The sequence below is a fragment of the Marmota flaviventris genome, chromosome 6 (assembly GCF_047511675.1).
Source record: "Marmota flaviventris isolate mMarFla1 chromosome 6, mMarFla1.hap1, whole genome shotgun sequence".
Taxonomy (NCBI): Eukaryota; Metazoa; Chordata; class Mammalia; order Rodentia; family Sciuridae; genus Marmota; species Marmota flaviventris.
This window is the reverse complement of record NC_092503.1, coordinates 130,971,505-130,987,798: the sequence shown is the minus strand read 5'-3', so window position 1 is coordinate 130,987,798 and position 16,294 is coordinate 130,971,505.

Sequence of the window (16,294 nt, the reverse complement as noted above, 5' to 3'; positions counted from 1 at the left end):
GAGCTAGGGTGAGTGTTAGGATATGAGACAGGGTCAGGGTTATTTTGAAGGTTAGGATTAGGTCTTGACTTAGGGCTAGGGTTAGTTCTAGGTGTAGTGCTAGTGTTTGGTTTAAGTTAAGGTTTAGTATTAGGCCTGTTGCTCGGTTTTGTTTTAGTGCTATCTTTAGGGTTAGGGCTAGTTTTACAATTAGCTTTAGGGTTAGGGCTAGGGTTAAGGTTTGTGTTAGGATTAATGCTAGGTTTAATGCTAGGATTAGGGCTGGGTTTTGTGTAATGGTTAGGGCAAAAATTAGGGCTAGGTCTAATATCAGGTCTAAGTTTATACTTAGGGATAGTCCTAGGGTTAGGTTTATGGCTAGGTCAAATATAAGTGTTACATTTAGGGAAAGGGTCGGGTTTAGAGCTAGGGTTATTATTAGGGTCAGGGTCAGGCTTTGGGTTTAGGTTAGATTACGGTTTAGGTTTAGGCTCAAATTAGCATTAAGGTTAGAATTAGGGTATAGGTAATGGATAGGGTTATGTTTAGGTTTCAGGTTAGGTTTAGGGTAATGGATATGGTTTTGGTTTGTGATAGGTTTAGGGTTATACCTAGGGTTAGCATTAGCATTATGGGTATTTTCAGGGTAATTTATATGGTTAGACCTAGAGTTATGGCTAGGGTTAAGTTTGGATTAGGGCTAGAGTTAGGGTTAGGTCAGGGTGAGGGTGAGGGTTAGAGTCAGTATTAGGTTTCCAGTTTGGTTTAGGGTTTGAGCTAGGTTTAATGCTAGGGCTAAGCTTTATTTGGGGTTTGGTCTAGGGTTATGGTCATGGTTATGCTAAGGTTAGTGTTAGGGTTAGTTCTAGGGTTATCATTAGAGTTAGGGTAATAAGTTTAGATGTCAGGTTAGAGTTAGGGTTAAGGTTAGGTAAGCATTAGTGTTATGTTTAGGGTTAGGGTTTGAGCTAGCTTAGGGTTAGGATTAGGGTTAGGTTCACTGTTAGTTCTAGGGTTAGGTTTATTTATAGGGTTAGGGTAGGTTTATTTTTAGATCTAGTGTTATCATTAGGGTTAAGTTTAGGGCTAGGTAATGGGTAGGGTTCTAGCTAGGGTTAGGGCTAGGGTTAAGGTTAGCATTAGGGCTAGGGTTAGGGTTAGGGTTAGGCCTTTGGTTAGTTTTGGGGTTAGGTTATGTTTAAGGGTTAGGGATTGAGCTAGTATTAGGGCTAGGGCAAGGGTTAGGGTTACAGTCAGGGCTCTAGGTTTAGTGTTAGGATTAGGGCTATGGTTAGCATTAGGTTTTGGGTTATGATTAGGGTAATTGCTAGAGTTAGAGCGAGGGATTGGGCTATAGCTATGGTTACGGTTATGACTAGGGTTAGGGTGAGGTTATGGGTTTGGTTTAGGATTATCTTTAGGATAATGTTAAGTGCTAGGACGAGGGTTAGGGTTAGGGTTAGGGCTAGGTACAGGGTTAGTGTTATGCTTAGTATGAGATTTAGGGCTACAATTAAAACTAGGTTTTTGTGTGAAGTTTTGGGCTTGTGTTAGGTGTATTAGGGTTCAGATTATTTGTAGGTTAATTGATAGGGTTAGAGTTACTGGAAGACTTAGGTTTAGGCCTAGGAAGAGCATTAGAATAAGGGTTATGTTTAGGGTAATGGATAGGGTTAGAACTAGGGTTAGGGCTAGGGTTATGGTTAGTATTAGGACTACAGTTAGGTTTAGGGTTAGGGTTTGGCCTAGGGATAGCTTTAGGTTTAGGTGTAGTGTACGGTTTAGGGTTTGAGCTATGGTTAGCACTAGGGCAAATGTTAGGCTTAGGGTTATAGTTACAGTTAGGGTCAAGGTTAGTGTTCGAATTAGGGCTAGGGTTGTAATTAGGTTTAGGGTATTGATGTCAGGTTAGGGTTAAGGTTATGATTAGGTTTTGGTTTAAGGTTAGTGTTAGGGATAGTTGTAGGGTTAGGTTTGGGGTAATGATTAGGGTTTGAGCTAGGGTTATGAATAGGGTTAAGGTTAGGATTAGGGATAGGGTTAATGTTAGGGTTAGATTTAGGCCAAGGGTTAGTGTTAGGGTTATGTTAGGTTTAAGAGTTAGGGATTGAGGTAGGATTTGCACTCTGATGATGTTTAAGGTTAGAGTCAGGATAAGGGTTAGGGCTGGGGTTAGCATTAGGTTGAGGATTATGGTTAGGGTAATGGATAGAGTTAGAAGTATGGTTTGGCTTATGGTTATGGCTACTTTTAGCGTTAGTCATATGGATAGGTCTAGTTTACGCTTAGGTTTTTGGTTAGGAAAAGGTTTTGAGCTAGAGATTGTGTTAGGGTTAGGGTTGGGTTTATGATTAGGTCCAGCATTAGGACTAGGGTTAGGTCTAGGTGTAGGGTTAGTGTTTGTGTTAGGTTAAGGGTTATTGTTAGGGTTAGGGATAGGTTTTTGTTTAGGGCTAGGGCTAGATTTATCGTTAGGTGATGGATTAGGTGTAGGTCTAGGTCTAGTGTTAGTGTTAGGTATAGGTATAGGGTTACAGGAGCGTCAATGTTATGGGTCGGTTTAGGTATAGGGTCAGGTCTAATCATACAGTTAGTGTTAGGGTCAGAATAAGGGTCAGGGTTAGTGTTAGAGTTTGGGATATGGATAGGGCTAGATTGAGGGCTAGTGTTAAGACTAGCAATAGAATTAGGGTTTGAGCTAGGCTAAGGATTATGTTTAGGACTAGGGTAGATTTAGGGTTAGAGTTTGGCTTAGGGTAAAGGAAAGGGTTAGCGCTAGGGTGAGGGCTAGGGTAAGGGCTAGGCTTAGGGTAAGGGTTAGGGTTAGGGCTAGATTTAGAGTTAAAGCTAGCATTAGGACTTGGATTAGGACTAGGTTTTGTGTTAGCTTTAGGTCTACAGATAATGTAAGAACTAGGGTTACAACTAGGGCTAGTTTTAGGGTTATAGTTATGTCTATATTTAGTATTAGGTTAGGTTTAGTGTTAGGGTTTTGTTTAGGGTAATGGATAGGTTAGGGTTAGGGTTAGGGTTAGGGAATGTGTTAGGGTTAGGCCGTGGGTTAGCATTAGGGTTAGTGTAATGAATAGGGTTAGAGCTAGGGCTAGGTTTTGGGTTAGATTTAGGGGTAGTTAAGGATTAAAGTTAGGGTTAGGTTTAGGGTAAGTGTTAGAGATGCATTTAGGGTTAGAGATAGTGTAAAAGCTAGGGTTTGGGGTCAGATTAGAGCTAGGTTTTGGGTTTCCTTAGGGCTAGTGTTAGGGGTATGGATAATGTAGGAACTAGGCTTATGGTTAGGGATAATTTTAGAGTTACATTAGGGCTAAGTCTAGTTTTAGGTTTAGGTTTAATTTTAGAGAGATGTTTTGAGGTAGGGTGAATGTTAGGTTCAGAGTCAGGGTTTAGTATAGGTCAATATAAAGTGAAACCTTAAAATACAGAGTGTTCCTGATAGTGAACCATTCAAATGAGAAGGCCCAAACGTAGGGAGCATATTAAGGCTAGGTAAAAGTTGACTCCTCCCAAGTATCAAAGAAATTTGAACAAAACAAAGTATCACTCTAACACTACATCTAACACTAGCCCTAACCCTAAACCTAACACTAACCCTAACTGGATTAGAGAACCATTGATCCTAGAAGTCCCACACTTGGAGAGCTTTGTGGGGCAAGCTAAATGATGAATCCTATGCAGTATCAAACAAATCTGACCAAATAATTATGGTAGGAATATCAGTGCGTGTATATTTCCCTGATTTCTCCTAAAGGGCTCTCGGATAAAGTTGTTTTTGCATGCTTCAGCTTAGGCCTACACTCACAAGGAACATATCAGAGCGTCCTCACAGAGAATTAAGGGTGTGTGTGCAGTTTCCAGCAGGTAGCATCAACCCTGTTTGATTTCCAGGTCTATTTCCATTTACTCGTGTAGGTCTGACTGAAGTAAAATGAAAATACTAACTTTTTCTGAAACCAAACAGTTGAAACAAAAGGTCTAAACCTGGGGAACCAGAGTAAGGTTAGTTAAAGATGAATCCTGGTTTGTATCAAAGAAATTTGAATAAAGTAACTCTAACCCTAACACTACCTCTAAACCTAGCCCTAATCCTAACCCTAAACATTAACATAGTCCTATCCCTAACTATAAATTTAACCCTAATTTTAACTGTAACCATTGCCCAAACCCTAGCTCTAACTGTTTTCATTACCATAACCCTAAGCGTAATTCTAACCATAGCCCTTACCTTAACCTTTACCCTAGACCTGCTCTAACCCTATCCATCGCCCTAGCCTGAAACCCAGTTCAAACTTAACACTTACCCTAAACCTAACCCTAACCCTAACTCTAACTCTAGCCATAATCCTAACCATAAACCTAGCCCCAACCCTAGCTGTAATCCTATCCATTACCCTAAACATAAGCCTAACTCAAATGCTAACAATAGGACTAAACCTAACCGTATAGCTATCCCTAACCCTATTCAAAACCCTAAACCTAACTTGAACCCTAAATCTAACCCAATCCATTGCCCAAAATCTAATGCTAATTCGAGCCTTAATTCTAAAACTTAACTGAAACCAATCCCTAACCCTGACCCTGAACCTCATAATACAACTAGCTCTTAACCAGACCTTTACCCTAATCCGAACCATTACATTAGACCTAGCCATAATCTAACCCTAAAACTATCCTTAATCATAATGCTAGACCTGACATAAGCCCTCACCCTAATCCTATCCCTAGCCCTAATACAACCCTCATCCTAGCCCTAATCATAGGCCGAAACCTAATACTAACCCTAGCACTAATCATAGCCCTAATTTAGCCCTAACCATAAACCCAACCTTAACACTAGCCCTAAGACTAACTCTAACTTTCACCCTAGTCCTATTTCTAGTTGTAACCCTTTTTGTTATCATAATACTAACACTAGACCTAAACTTAACCCTAACCTTAGCCCTAAAGCTAGATCTAAACATAAAAATAAATCTAAGCCTAAACCTCATCCTACCACTAGCCGTAACATTATCACTAATCCCAAAACTATCCCTAACCGTAGCCCTAGATCTAAAAAAACTGAGTCATCGCACTAACCTTAACTCTCACCTAATTGTAACCCTAGACCTAATTCCTAATTATGTATATATAATGGACTAGCCCTATCCCTAATTCTTACTCTAAACCTAACACAGACCCTAACCCTATACCTAGCTTTAACCCTAGCCATAATTCGAGTCCTATCTCTAACCCTAAAAGTATCTTTGACCCTGAATCTGACCCTAACACTAACCATATCTCTAATCATCACCCTAAACCTAAACCTGACCGTAACACTGGACCTAGACCGGATGCTAACCCTAAAACTAGCCCTAATTGTAACCCTAAATCTTACATTAGCCATAGTCGTACACTAGCCATAACCTAACCCAAAACCTAGCCCTAATCTGAGCCCTAACATACCTTTAAACATAACCATAACCCTAATCCTAGCTCTAACACATAACTTAACCTAACCCTAAACCTAAAACTTTTCCTAACCCAAAATATAGCCCTAACACTAACCATATATTTACCCCAACCCTGACCCTATCCATTACCTAAACCTAACCTGAATCCTAAAGCTAACCATATACATTACCCTAACCCTAAGTGTAATTTGAGCCCTAACCCTAAACCTGAACCTAACAAATACCCTAATTCTGACTCTGACTAATAATAATAATAACCCTAACTGTAAAGCTGATCCCAATTCTCAACCTAACCCTTACAATAGACCTGGCCATAAACCTAACCCTAAAACTAACCCTAACCCTAACCCTAGACATGTCATTAGCCCTAGAACTAATCCTAGCCCTAACCCTATCCCAAACCCTAGCCCTAAACCTAGCTCTAAGCCTAACCTTTATTCTAACACTAAACATAATCCTAGCTCTAACCCTAATTTTATCCCTTGTCCTAGCCCTAAACCTAGCTGTAACATTATACCCTACCCTAATCCTTATGCTAGCCCTAACACTAGCCCTAAATCTAGGCCTAAAACTAACCCTAACCCTAGTGCTAATCCTAACCCTAATTTAGCCCAATCCTAAACTTATCCCTATCCCTATCCATAACACTACCTCTAACTCTCACCCGAGCCCTATCCCTAGTTCTAAACCTATCCCTTACCATAACCCAAACCCTAGCCTATCCCTAGACCCAACCCTAGCTCTATCCTTCACCCTAGCCCTAAACCTGGGTCTAACCTTAAATTTAAGCATAAACCTCATCCTAACACTAGCCCTAACCCTAATTCTAATTGGAACACTAGCCCTTACCCTCCCCTAGCCCTAAAACAAAACTGACCAATAACCATAACCCTTAACCTAAACCAAACACTAAATCTACACCTAGCCCTAAATCTAGCCCTAATTTGGGTTTAGGTTTACAATTAGGTTACAATTAGGATTTGGGCTAGAATAAGGGTTATGGTTATGGTTAGAGTTCGGGTAAGTTTAGGTTTAGTGTTAGGTTTAGGGTTGTGTTAGGGTTAGATTTAAATTAGGTTGAGGGTTAGTGTTAAGGATGGTATTAAGTTTAAGGTTAGGGTTAGGTTAGGGGAAGGATTTGTTTTAGGGTTAGATTTAGATTTAGGTTTAGTGTTACATTTAGGGTAAGAGTTAGGGTTAAATTTAATTTTAGGGTTAGAGTTGGGTTAGGCTTAGGGTTAGGGATAGTTTAGGGTTAGGGTGAGGTGAGGGTTAGGATTATGTTTTGGTTTAAGGTTTGTGTTATGGTGAGGGTTAGTGTTAGGGTTGGGGTTCATGTTAGGTTTAGGGTTCAGTAAACAGTTACAATTAGGATTAAGTTTAGGATTTGTGTTAGGGTTAGCGTTAGGGTTAGGTTTAGGGTTTGTGTTAGGGTTAGGGGTAGGGTTAGGTTTAGGGTTACGTATAGGAAAAGAGTTGCATTTAGGGGTAGGGTTAGAGTTAGGGTTAGTGTTAAGGTTATGGTTATGGTTAGGGTTAGTGTTAGGATTTGGGTTAGTGTAAGTGTTAGTGTTAGGTTTAAGGTTAGAGTTAGGTTTAGGGTTAGTGCTAGGGTTAGATGTACATTTAAGGTTAGGGTTAGGGTTACTTTTCAGGTTAGGGTTAGTGTTAGGGTAACGTTTACAGTGAGGGTTTGTGTTAGGGTTAGATTTAGTGTTAGGATTAGACTTAGGAATAGGATTAGTGTAAGTGTTATGGTTTGTGTTAGCATTACGGTTAGTTAGGGTTACAGTTAAGGTAAGGGTTAGGGTTAGGGTTAGAATTTGGTTTAGTGTTAGTGTTAGGGTTAGGGTTACTGTTAGTGTTAGTGTTAGGGTTAAATTTTGTGTTAGGGTTAGGGTTAGGATTAATGTTAAGGATATGTTTATGGTTAGGATTAGGGTTAGGGTTAGGGTTAGTTTAAGTGTTTGGTTTTGCATTAGGTTTAGTGTTATGGATAGTGTTATGGATAGTGTTAGGGTTAGTGTTAGGTTTAGTGTTAAAATTATGCTTAGGGTTAGGACTCATGTTAGGGTTAGTTTTAGGGTTAGGGTTATGATTAGTGTTAGGGTTCGGGTTTAGGGTATGGCTGGGTTATTGTTAGGGTTAGGGTTACAGTAAGGTTTAGTATTAGGGTTAGGTTTCGGGTTAGAGATAGGGTTAGTGTTAGTGTTAGGGGTAGGGTTTGTGTTAGGGTTAGGGTCAGGCTTAGGTTTAGGGTTATGGTTACAGTTAGGATTAAGATTAGGTTTAGTGTCAGTGTTAGGGTTAGGTTTAGGTTTAATGTTAGGGTAAGGGGTAGGGACAGTGTTGGTGTTAGGGTAAATTGGGGTTAGGATTAGTTTTAAATTTAGGGTAGGTGTCAGAGTTAGGGGTTAGTGTTATGTTAGTTAGCATTAGGGTTAGGGTTAGGGTTATGGTTAGGGTTATTGATAGGTTCAGGGTTATGGTTAGGGTTAGGGTTACTTATAGGTTAGGGTTGGGGTAAGGGTTAGTGTTGGTGTTATGGATTGGGTTAGGGTTAGTGTTAGTGTTAGGGTTAGGGTTAGTGTAAGGGTTTGTGTTAGGTTAGTATTAGGTTTAGGGTTAGGGTGAATGTTAGTGTTAGGGTCAGGATTAGGTTTACTTTTAGCGTTAGGTTTCAGATTAGGGTTAGGGTTAGGTTTAGTGTTATGGTTAGTGTTAGTGTTAGAATTAGGGTTTGTGTTAGGGATAGGATTAGGATTAGTGTTAGGGTTAGTGTTGGGGTTAGGGTTAGGTTTATTTTTAGGTTTAACATTCAGGTTTGGGTTTGGGTTAGTGTTAGTGTAAGGTTTAGTGTTAGGGTTAGATGTAGGGTTAGTGTTAGGGTAGGGTTAGGGTTAAGGTTATGGTTAGTGTTTGGTTAGGGTTATGTATATGGTTAAGTTTAGTGTTAGGGTTAGTGTTAGGATTAGGGTTAGTGTTTGGCTTAGTGTTAGGGATAAGCTAAGGTTTAGGTTTCAGTATAATGTTAGGATTAGGTTTAGTGTTAGGGTTAGTTTTAGAATGAGGTTATTGTTAGGTTTAGCATTTAAGTTAAGGTTAGTGTTTGGGTTATTGTTAGGGGTTTCTTAGGGATAGGGTTAGTGTGAGGGTTAGGGTTACAGTTAGGATTAAGGCAAAAATTAGTGTTCGTGTTCTGGTTAGTGTTAGGATTATGGTTAGGGTTAGGGTTAGTGTTAGGGTTAGGGTTGGTGTTATTGTATGTTAGGGTTAGGGTTAGTGGTATTGTTAGGGGGATGATTAGGACTAGGTTGGGTTAGTGTTAGATTTAGGGATAGGGTAAGAGTTAATGTTAGTGTTAGAGTTAGAGTTAGGGATAATGTTAGGATTAGGGATATTTTTAAGGTTAGTGTTAGGATTATTATTAGAATTAGGGTTGGTGTTACTGTTAGGATTAGGGTTAGAGTTAGTCTTAGGGTTAGGGATAGGGTTAGGGTTAGGATTAAGGTTATGTTTAGCTTTAGGGTTAGTGTAAGGGTAAAGGTTAGGGTTAACGTTAGGGTTAGTTTAAGAGTCAAGGTTAGGGTTAGTGTTAAGGCTAGTGTTAGGGTTAGAGTTAGGGTTTGTGTTAGGTTTAGGCTTAGGTTAAGGGATTGTGTTAGGTTTAGATTTAGGGTTGGGTTATGTACAGGATGAGGTTTAGATTTAGGATTATGGTTAGGTTTAGGGTTAGTGTAAGAGTAAAGGTTAGGGTTAAAGTTAGGGTTAGTTTAAGAGTTAGGGTTAGAGTTAGGGTTTGTGTTAGGTTTAGGGTTAGGTTAAGGGATTGTGTTAGGTTTAGATTTAGGGTTAGAGTTATGTTCAGGATTAAGTTTAGATTTCGGATTCTGGTTAGATTTAGGGCTAGTGTAAATTTTAGGTTTTGGGTTTGTGTTAGGTTCAGGGTTAGGTTTCAGGGTTGTGATATGATTAGGTTTAGAGTTACGTTTAGGTTTATGAATAAGATTAAGTTTAGATTTTGGGTTAGGGTTAGGGATAGGGTTAGGGTTAGGGTTAGGGTTAGGTTTAGGTTTAGGTTTAGGGTTAGTGATAGTGTTAGGGTTCGGGATCGAGTTTGTGTTATGATTTGGGTTAGGGTTAGTGTTAGTGTTAGTAATAGGGTTAGGTATAGGGTAAGGTTTTGGTAAGAGTTAGTGTTAGGGTTAGGTTACATTTAGGGTTATGGTTTGGGTTTGGGTTTCTTTTAGAATTAGGATTAGGGTTAGGGTTTGGGTTAGGTTTACGGTTAGTGTTAGCATTAGTGTTATAGCTAGGGTTAGATTTCGGGTTAGTGTTAGGGTTACTGTTAGGGTTAGGTTTACAATTTGTGTTAGGTTTACTGTTAGGGTTAGGGTTAGGCTTAAGGTTAGTTTAAGTTTAGGGTTAGGGTTAGGGTAAAAGTTTGTGTTAGGGTTAGATTTTAGGGTTAGGTTTAGGGTCAGTGTTAGGGTTTGGCTTAGGTTTAGGCTTAAGTTAAGTTTTAGGGTTAGGGTTAGAATTAGGGTTAGGGTTAGGTTAAGGGTTAAATCAGGGTTAGAGTTAGAGTTAGGGTTAAATTAGTTTAAGGTTTAGGTTAGGGTTAGTGTTAGGGTTTGTTTATATGTTTAGGGTTAGTGTTATGGTTATGGTTAGGGTTAGATTAAAGTTAGGGTTGGTGTTAGTTTAGGGTTAGGGTTATTGTTATAGTTAGGTTTTGGGTTCGGGTTAAAGTTAGTGTTAGGGTTAGGTTGATTGTTAGTGTTAGGGTTAGGGTTATTGTTAGGGTTAGCATTACGGTTAGTGTTAGAGATAGGGTTAGTGTTAGGTTTATGGATAGTGTTAGGGTTTGTGTTAGGGTTAGGTTTAGGGATAGTTTTAGGGTTATTGTTAGGGTTAGGGTTAGCTTTAGGTTAAGTGTTGAGGTTAGTGTTCGGGTTATGTTTAGGGTTATGGTTAGGTTTAGAGTTATGCTTAGTGTTAGGGTTAGGGTTATTTTTTGTGATATGATTAGGACTAGGGTAAGACTTATGGTTTGTGTTAGCTTTAGGGTTAAAGTTAGGGTTAGGGTTACAATTAGGCTTAGAGTTAGGGTTAAGGTTAGGGTTAGGGTTAGGGATAATGTTATGGTTTGGGTTATATTTTGTGTTAGGGTTAAATTTAGGGTTAGTGTTAGGTTAGGTTTACAGGTAGGATTAGGGTTTTGTTTAGAATTACAGTTAGTGATAGGGTTTGGATAGGGCTAGTATTATGGTTAGGGTTAGGTTGGGTTAGAGTTAGTGTTAGGGTTTTCTTAGGGCCAGGGTTAGTGTTAGGTTTAGCATTACAGATAGGATTAAAGCAAGGGTTAGAGTTAGTGTTACGGTTAGTATTAGGATTACGGTTAGGGTTAGGGTTAGTGTTAGGGTTAGTGGTAGTGTTAGTGTTATGATTCGGATTACGGTTAGGTTTAGGGTTAGTGTTAGTGTTAAGTTTTGAATTATGGTTACTGCTAGAATTAGGGTTAGTGTTAGGGTTACAGATAGGGTTATAATTAGTTTTAGGGTCAGTGTTCATGTTAGTGCTAGGGTTAGGGATAGGTTTAGGCTTAGTGTTAGAGGTAGGGTTAGGGTTAGTTTTAGGGTTATGATTACGGAGATCTTAGGGTTAGGGTTAGGTTATTGTTAGGGTTAGTGTTAGATTTAGGGATAGGGTAAGTGTTAGTGTTAGAGTTAGAGTTATTGATAATGTTAAGTTTAGGGATATTTTTAAGGTTAGTATTAGAATTACGATTAGGGTTAGGGTTGGTGTTACTGTTAGGTTTACGGTTAGTATTAGGATTAGGGTTAGTGTTAGGGTTACTGTTAGATTTACGGATAGGGTATCTGTTGGTTCAGGGTTGAAATAGGATTAGGTTTAGGATTACATTTAGGTCTATGAATAAGATTAAGTTTAGATTTAGGGTTAAGGTTAGAATTTGAGTTAGGGTTAGGGTTAGGCTTAGCGTTAGATTTAGTTTACGGTTAGGTTTAGGGTAAAGGTTTGTGTTATGATTAGATTTAGGTTTATGGTTAGGTTAAAGGATTGTGTTAGGTTTAGATTTAGGGTCTGTGTTAGGCTTTGGATTAGGTTTAGGATTAAGGTAAATTTTAGGGTTAGGGTTAGAATTAGGGTTAGGATTAGGGTAAGGGTTACAGTTAGGGTTAAAGTTAGGGTTAGAGATAGAATTAGGGTTAGGGTTGGGTTTCGGGTTTGTGTTAGGTTTCGGGTTAGGTTTAGGTTAGGTTTTTTTGTTAGGGATAGTGTTAGATTTGGAGTTAGGGATAATATTAGGGTTAGGGATATTTTAAGGTTAGTGTTAGGATTATGATTAGGGTTACGGTTGGTGTTACTGTTAGAATTAGGGTTAGGGTTAGTGTTAGGGTGAGGGATATGGTTAGGGTTTGGGTTAGGGATAGGATTAAGATTATGTTTAGCTTTAGGGTTAGTGTAAGGGTAAAGGTTAGGGTTTAGGTTAGGGTTATTTTAAGAGTCAGGGTTAGGTTAGGGTTAGTGTTAAGGTTAGTGTTAGGGTTAGAGTTAGGGTTTGTGTTAGGTTTATGGTTAGGTTAAAGGATTGTGTTAGGTTTAGATTTAGGGTTAGGGTTATGTACAGGATTAGTTTTAGACTTAGGATTCTGGTTACATTTAGGGTTAGTGTAAAGTTTAAGGTTAGGGTTAGGATTAGGGTTTGTGTTAGGTTCAGGGTTGAAATAGGATTAGGTTTAGGATTACATTTAGGTCTATGAATAAGATTAAGTTTAGATTTAGGGTTAGGATTAGTGTTAGGTTTAGGTTTGGGTTTAGGTTTAGGGTTAGTGGTAGTGTTAGGGTTGGGGATAGGGTTTGTGTTAGAATTCGGGTTAGGGTTAGTGTTAGTGTTAGTAATAGGGTTTTGTTTAGGGTAGGTTTAGGTAAGAGTTAGGGTTAAGGATAGGTTATGTTTAGGGTTATGGTTTGGGTTAGGGTTGTTTTAGGGTTAGGGTTACGGTTATGGTTAGGGTTAGTTTTACGGATAATGTTAGCATTAGGGTTATGGCTATGGTTAGATTTCGGGTTAGTGTTAGGGTTACTGTAATGGTTAGAGTTAGTGTTAGGGTTAAGGTTAGAATTTGAGTTAGGGTTAGGGTTAGGCTTAGGGTTAGATTTAGTTTACGGTTAGGTTTAGGGTAAAGGTTTGTGTTACGATTAGATTTAGGGTTAGGCTGAGGGTCTGTGTTAGGCTTTGGATTAGTTTTATTATTAAGGTAAGTTTTAGGGTTAGGGTAAGAATTAGGGTTAGGATTAGGGTAAGGGTTACAGTTAGGGTTAGAGTTAGGGTTAGAGATAGAATTAGGGTTAGGGTTGGGTTTAGGGTTTGTGTTAGGTTTCGGGTTAGGTTTAGGTTAGGTTTTTTGTTACGGTTAGTATTAGGGTTAGGTTTAGCCTTACGGTTAGGATTAGGGTTAGAGTTAAATTTAGGGTTAGGGTTTGGTTTAATGTTAGGGTTAGGGTTAGGTTTAGTGTTAGGTTTAGGGTTAGGGTAAAGCTGAGTGTTAGGGTTAGGGTGAGGTTTATTGTTATAGTTAGGTTTCGAGTTTGGTTTAGGGTTAGGGTTAGTGTTAGGGTTAGGTTTAGTGTTAGGGTTAGGGTTAGTGTTAGGGTTAGGTTTAGTGTTAGTGTTAGGTTTAGTTTTAGGGTTAAGGTTGGAGTAAGGGTTGTGGTTAGTGTTAGGGTTAGGGTTATTGTTAGGGTTAAGGATCAGGTTCAGTTTAGGGTAAGGTTTAGTTTTAAGGTTATAGTAAGTGTTAGGTTTTTTGTTAGTGTTCGGGTTAGCATTAGGGTTAGAGTTAGGGTTAAAGTTAGGATTAGTGTTAGGATGAGAGTTAGGGTTATGGATAGGTTTAGGGTTAGTGTTTCAGTTAGGGTTAAGGTTAGTTTTAGGGTTTATATTAGGGTTAGAATTAGTGTTAGATTTAAATTACTTTTAGTATTAGGGTTTGTGTCAGTGATTCGAAAAGGGTTAGTGTTTCCGTTATGGTTAGGATTTGGATTTGATTTTGGGTTAGGGTTAGGGTTAGGTTATGGTTATTGTTATGGATATGGTTAGGGTTTGTTGTAGGGTTAGATTTAGGGTAAAGGTAATGGTTAGAGTTAGTGTTAGGGTTAGGGTTACTGTTAGAGTTAAAATTATTTTTAGTTTTAGGGTTAAGGTTAGGTTAGGGTTAGGGTTAGGATTAAAGTTAGTTATAGGGTTAGGATTTGTGTTAGATTTAGAGTTAGGTTTAGGGTGAAGGTTTGGGTTAGGGTTAGGGTTATTTTTAGGTTTAGGTTTAGGGTTAGAAATAGCTTAAATTTAGTGTTGGGGTTCAGTTTCGGGTTAGAGTTTGTTAGTATTAGGTTTAGTGTTAGGGTTAGTGTTAGGTTTAGGGTTAGGGTTAGTGTTAGTTTTTGTGTTAGGATTATGGTTATGCTTAGGTTTAGTGTTAGGGTTAGTGTTAGGTTTCGGTTTCGGTTTAGAAAAAGTGTTCGCTTTAGGGTAAGTTTTACGATTTTGGTAAAGGTTAGGTTTAGGTTTAGTGTTAAGGTTAGGGTTAGGTTTGTTTTTATGGTTAGTGTTAAGGTTAGGGTTTTGTTTATGTTTAGGGTTAGAGTTAATGTTAGGGTTAGTGTTAGGGTTTATATTAGGGTTAAAACTAGTGTTAGGATTAAGGTTAGATTTAGGATTAGGGTTTGTGTTAGGGTTTTAGATAGGGTTAGGGTTTTGGTTATGGTTAGGATTCAGGTTAGGGTTAGGTTTAGGGTAAGGTTAGGGTTATGGTTTGGGTTAGGGTTAGGGTTTGTTTTAGGGTTAGGGTTAATCCTAATTTAAACTCTAAAACTAACCCTAATAATAACCATAACCATAACCATAACACTAACCCTAACCTTAGCAATAGACCTAGCCCTAACACTAAACCTATCACTAAATCTTACACTATCCCTAACCCTAACACTAAACCTAACCCTAACCATAACCCTAAAACGAACCCTAAGCCTCACTCTAAACCTAATACTAACCATAAAACTATCCCTAACCCTAACCCTAACACAAATCCTAAAAATAATCTGAACCCTATCACAAACGATAATCCTAACATTATCACTAATACTAACACTAACCCTAATGCTACAACTAACCATAAGACTAACTTTAACACGAACTTTAAACCTACTCCTAATTCTAACCATAAATCTAACCCTAAACTTAACCCTTACCTAAACATAACCCTAACCCTAAACCTAAACCTAACAATAACCTATCCCTACCCATTACCAAATCCTAACCCTAACCCTCATCCTAACCCTAATGTAACCCTAAATCAAACCCTAACCCTAATTCTCACACAAACCCTAACCCAAACTATAACCCTAAATGTAGTCTAACCCTAACATTAGCCCTTACCTAACCCTAACCCTAATTATCACCCAAACCAAAACCCTAACTTGCTTCCTAAACCTAATGCTAAACCTAATACTAACCCTAATTCAAACCCTAACACTAACCCTAAACCTAGTTATATCCCAAACTCAAACAGTAAGTGTAACCCTAACTCTAACCCTAACCTTAACACTAATCCTAACACTAAACCTAATCCTAATACTAATCATAAACCTAACCCACACCCTAACACTAACCCTAACCCTAACCCTAAACCTAACCCTAACACAAAATCTAACATTAAACCCTAACCCTAACACTAACCCTAAGCCCCACTCAACCCTAACGCTAACCCTAAACTTAACCCTAACCCTAACCCTAACACAAACCCTAACCCTAAACCTGAACCTAAACATAACACTAACACTAACACTAACCCTAAACCTAACACTAACATGAACTCGAATCCGAACCCTAAATAACTAACCCTAATAATAACCTAACTCGAATCCTAACCCTAAAAGTATCCCTAAACCTTAAACTAAACCTAACACTAACCCTAAACCTAACCCTACCACAGACCTTAACCCTAACACTAACTCTAAAAAAAAAACCCTAACCAAAAATCTGACCCTAACACAAAACCTAACCCTAACCCTAAGACTAACCCTAAACCTTAATATAACCCTAACAATAAACCTAATCCTAACCCTAATCCTGAGCCAAATGTAAACCTAACCCTAACCCAAACCATACCCCTAACATAAACACTAACATAAACCCTAAACCTAACCTTAACACTAACCTTAATGCTAAACCGAACCCTAATCCTAACACGAACCCTAACCCCAACCCCAACCCTATCACTAATCCCAACCCAATCTCCAACGTGAATCCTAACACTAACCCTAAACTTAACCCTTTCCATAACTCTAACACTAACCCTAACCTATGCATAATCCTAACCTATGCATAATCCTAACCCTAAGTCTAAACCTAACCCTAAGCCTCACTCTTACCCTAATCTAACCATAACATTAAAACTTACCCTATCTCTAAACCTAAAACAAACACTAACCCTAAACCTTACCCTAACACAAACCATATCCTTCACCATAACACTAATCCTAACACTAACCCAATCACTGATTCTAACTCTAAAACTGACCATAACTCTAACCCGAACAATAACACTAACACTAAATCTAAAACACACCCTAATCATAACCCTAACCCTAAACCTAACACTAACCCTAATCATAACATTAACTCTATTCATAAAACTAACCCTACACCTAACCCTAAAATTAACCTTAAACCTTTACCTAAACCTAACAATATTCCTAACCCCATCCCAAACACTAACACTAAACGTAACCTTAAAAATAACTCTAACCCTAACACTAACCCTAAA